At 28.6% G+C, this 5,000-nt stretch overlaps 1 non-coding gene and 4 pseudogenes across 1 annotated transcript; all 5 read right to left on the reverse strand.

Annotated features, from left to right (window-relative positions):
* Positions 1-572: 572 nt before the first annotated feature.
* LOC119664734 lies at positions 573-690 on the reverse strand (annotated as a pseudogene).
* Positions 691-1,612: 922 nt separating this feature from the next.
* Positions 1,613-1,731, reverse strand: LOC119664738 (annotated as a pseudogene).
* Positions 1,732-2,663: 932 nt separating this feature from the next.
* Positions 2,664-2,781, reverse strand: LOC119664736 (annotated as a pseudogene).
* A 927-nt stretch (positions 2,782-3,708) lies between these two features.
* Positions 3,709-3,827, reverse strand: LOC119664737 (annotated as a pseudogene).
* A 935-nt stretch (positions 3,828-4,762) lies between these two features.
* On the reverse strand, positions 4,763-4,881 carry LOC119664733. Its single transcript, XR_005251258.1, has one exon. It is a non-coding gene; the product is annotated as a 5S ribosomal RNA (ribosomal RNA).
* Between the last annotated feature and the right edge of the window lie 119 nt (positions 4,882-5,000).

Genomic DNA, 5,000 nt, shown 5'->3' on the forward strand with positions numbered 1-5,000 from the left:
ATTGCCTGTAATATTAACTTCAATATTAACTTTAACTTTAATTTTATCTTTAAGGAAGAATAAAATTATTATATATACTTATATTTTTATTAAAAAATTTAACATATGAATGCTAGTGCTAGTGCTAGTGCTAGTGCTAGTGCTAGTGCTAATAAATAGGCGCAATCAATAGATTGTTGTTTTATTAAATTTTATTCAATAAAGACAAGGAATATAAGCAAAGCTTCTTAATTAGTAATTTTACTTGAAAAGTTTTCTATCATTTAAGGTTTTCATTCACGCTGGCACTCGTACTCACACTTGGACTCGCACTCGCATGCATGCCTATTGTACATTTTATATGGAACTGAACAAAACTTGTGCTTACGGTGCATTGCGTATACGACACGATTACAATTTCAAAATTAAAAATGATGCGAATATACGTATACAGCAGAAATTAGTTAAATAATTGCATTTTATATAAATAAATAATAGATATGTGATATAAAGAAAAATATTATTAGTAACAAAATAAAATAAAAAAAAATTAAAACCGCAAAAAAAAGGAAAAAAGTAAAAAAGTGTTGTGATGCCAACAACACGCGGTGTTCCCAAGCGGTCCCCATCTAAGTACTAACCGCGCCCGACGCTGCTTAATTTAGGTGATCGGACGAGAACCGATCTATTCAACGTAGTATAGTCGCAGGCGAAGAAAGTCTTTCAAAAATTATTCTTATTCTTATTCTTATTCTTATTCTTATTCTTATTCTTATACGTACTACTTACTACGTACTATATATTATATGGAAAATGGAAAATGGAAAATAGAAAATACTCTAAAGCTATTTCCAAAGCTATTTTATTTTATTTTTCATTTCAATTTAAATAAAATAAAATAGAAAAGTTTCTTTTTTCTTCTTCTCTAGTGAAGTTAATATGAACAGAATAGAAAAATTAAACTAAAACTGTTATTGAACATATCCGTGTTTGTATTTTACATGCTTAATTATGTAGTACTATTGCCTGTAATATTAACTTCAATATTAACTTTAACTTTAATTTTATCTTTAAGGAAGAATAAAATTATTATATATACTTATATTTTTATTAAAAAATTTAACATATGAATGCTAGTGCTACTGCTAGTGCTAGTGCTAGTGCTGGTGCTAGTGCTAATAAATAGGCGCAATCAATAGATTGTTGTTTTATTAAATTTTATACAATGAAGACAAGGAATATAAGCAAAGCTTCTTAAATAGTAATTTTACTTGAAAAGTTTTCTAACATTTAAGGTTTTCATTTACGCTGGCACTCGTACTCACACTTGCACTCGCACTCACACTCGCATACATGCCTATTGTACATTTTATATGGAACTGAACAAAACTTGTGCTTACGGTGCATTGCGTATACGACACGATTACGATTTTCAAAATTCAAAATTCAAAATTCAAAATTAAAAATGATGCGAGTACACGTATACAGCAGAAATTAGTTAAATAATTGCGTTTTACATAAATAAATAATAGATAGGTGTATAAAAAAAAATATTATTATTTACAAAATAATATAAAAAAAATTAAAACCGGAAAAAAAAGGAAAAAAGTAAAAAAGTAAAAAAGTGTTGTGAAGCCAACAACACGCGGTGTTCCCAAGCGGTCCCCCATCTAAGTACTAACCGCGCCCGACGCTGCTTAATTTCAGTGAGCGGACGAAAACCGATGTATTCAACGTGGTATGATCGTTGGTAAGAAAAAGTGTTTCAAAAAAATATACATCTACCAGTATTTTAATCTTATTCTTATTCTTATTCTTATACGTACTACTTACTACGTACTATATATTATATGAAAAATGGAAAATGGAAAATAGAAAATACTCTAAAGCAATTTCCAAAGCTATTTTATTTTATTTTTCATTTCAATTTAAATAAAATAAAATAGAAAAGTTTCTTTTTTCTTCTTCTCTAGTGAAGTTAATATGAACAGAATAGAAAAATTAAACTAAAACTGTTATTGAACATATCCGTGTTTGTATTTTACATGCTTAATTATGTAGTACTATTGCCTGTAATATTAACTTCAATATTAACTTTAACTTTAACTTAATCTTTAAGGAAGAATAAAATTTTATACATACTTATATTTTTATTAAAAAATTTAACATATGAATGCTAGTGCTACTGCTAGTGCTAGTGCTAGTGCTACTGCTAGTGCTAGTGCTAGTGCTAGTGCTAGTGCTAGTGCTAGTGCTAGTGCTAATAAATAGGCGCAATCAATAGATTGTTGTTTTATTAAATTTTATTCAATAAAGACAAGGAATATAAGCAAAGCTTCTTAATTAGTAATTTTACTTGAAAAGTTTTCTATCATTTAAGGTTTTCATTCACGCTGGCACTCGTACTCACACTTGGACTCGCACTCGCATGCATGCCTATTGTACATTTTATATGGAACTGAACAAAACTTGTGCTTACGGTGCATTGCGTATACGACACGATTACAATTTCAAAATTAAAAATGATGCGAATATACGTATACAGCAGAAATTAGTTAAATAATTGCATTTTATATAAATAAATAATAGATATGTGATATAAAGAAAAATATTATTAGTAACAAAATAAAATAAAAAAAAATTAAAACCGCAAAAAAAAGGAAAAAAGTAAAAAAGTGTTGTGATGCCAACAACACGCGGTGTTCCCAAGCGGTCCCCATCTAAGTACTAACCGCGCCCGACGCTGCTTAATTTCGGTGATCGGACGAGAACCGATGTATTCAACGTGGTATGGTCGCTGGCGAAGAAAGTGTTTCAAAAAATCTACATCTACCAGTATTTTAATCTTATTCTTATTCTTATCTTATACGTATACTTATACGTACTATATATAATATAGAAAATGGAAAATAGAAAATAGAAAATAGAAAATACTCTAAAGCTATTTCCAAAGCTATTTTATTTTATTTTTCATTTCAATTTAAATAAAATAAAATAGAAAAGTTTCTTTTTTCTTCTTCTCTAGTGAAGTTAATATGAACAGAATAGAAAAATTAAACTAAAACTGTTATTGAACATATCCGTGTTTGTATTTTACATGCTTAATTATGTAGTACTATTGCCTGTAATATTAACTTCAATATTAACTTTAACTTTAATTTTATCTTTAAGGAAGAATAAAATTATTATATATACTTATATTTTTATTAAAAAATTTAACATATGAATGCTAGTGCTACTGCTAGTGCTAGTGCTAGTGCTGGTGCTAGTGCTAATAAATAGGCGCAATCAATAGATTGTTGTTTTATTAAATTTTATACAATGAAGACAAGGAATATAAGCAAAGCTTCTTAAATAGTAATTTTACTTGAAAAGTTTTCTAACATTTAAGGTTTTCATTTACGCTGGCACTCGTACTCACACTTGCACTCGCACTCACACTCGCATACATGCCTATTGTACATTTTATATGGAACTGAACAAAACTTGTGCTTACGGTGCATTGCGTATACGACACGATTACGATTTTCAAAATTCAAAATTCAAAATTCAAAATTAAAAATGATGCGAGTACACGTATACAGCAGAAATTAGTTAAATAATTGCGTTTTACATAAATAAATAATAGATAGGTGTATAAAAAAAAATATTATTATTTACAAAATAATATAAAAAAAATTAAAACCGGAAAAAAAAGGAAAAAAGTAAAAAAGTAAAAAAGTGTTGTGAAGCCAACAACACGCGGTGTTCCCAAGCGGTCCCCCATCTAAGTACTAACCGCGCCCGACGCTGCTTAATTTCAGTGAGCGGACGAAAACCGATGTATTCAACGTGGTATGATCGTTGGCCAAAGAAAGGTTTCAAAAAATCTACATCTACCAGTATTTTATTCTTATTCTTATTCTTATTCTTATTCTTATACGTACTACTTACTACGTACTATATATTATATGGAAAATGGAAAATGAAAATAGAAAATAGAAAATACTCTAAAGCTATTTCCAAAGCTATTTTATTTTATTTTTCATTTCAATTTAAATAAAATAAAATAGAAAAGTTTCTTTTTTCTTCTTCTCTAGTGAAGTTAATATGAACAGAATAGAAAAATTAAACTAAAACTGTTATTGAACATATCCGTGTTTGTATTTTACATGCTTAATTATGTAGTACTATTGCCTGTAATATTAACTTCAATATTAACTTTAACTTTAATTTTATCTTTAAGGAAGAATAAAATTATTATATATACTTATATTTTTATTAAAAAATTTAACATATGAATGCTAGTGCTACTGCTAGTGCTAGTGCTAGTGCTGGTGCTAGTGCTAATAAATAGGCGCAATCAATAGATTGTTGTTTTATTAAATTTTATACAATGAAGACAAGGAATATAAGCAAAGCTTCTTAAATAGTAATTTTACTTGAAAAGTTTTCTAACATTTAAGGTTTTCATTTACGCTGGCACTCGTACTCACACTTGCACTCGCACTCACACTCGCATACATGCCTATTGTACATTTTATATGGAACTGAACAAAACTTGTGCTTACGGTGCATTGCGTATACGACACGATTACGATTTTCAAAATTCAAAATTCAAAATTCAAAATTAAAAATGATGCGAGTACACGTATACAGCAGAAATTAGTTAAATAATTGCGTTTTACATAAATAAATAATAGATAGGTGTATAAAAAAAAATATTATTATTTACAAAATAATATAAAAAAAATTAAAACCGGAAAAAAAAGGAAAAAAGTAAAAAAGTAAAAAAGTGTTGTGAAGCCAACAACACGCGGTGTTCCCAAGCGGTCCCCCATCTAAGTACTAACCGCGCCCGACGCTGCTTAATTTCGGTGATCGGACGAGAACCGATGTATTCAACGTGGTATGGTCGTTGGCAAAGAAAGTGTTTCATAAAATCTACATCTACCAGTATTTTAATCTTATTCTTATTCTTATTCTTATTCTTATACGTACTACTTACTACGTACTATATATAATATGGAAAATGGAAAATA

Source organism: Teleopsis dalmanni, unplaced genomic scaffold (assembly GCF_002237135.1).
Source record: "Teleopsis dalmanni isolate 2A unplaced genomic scaffold, ASM223713v2 unscaffolded_contig_2561, whole genome shotgun sequence".
NCBI lineage: Eukaryota > Metazoa > Arthropoda > Insecta > Diptera > Diopsidae > Teleopsis > Teleopsis dalmanni.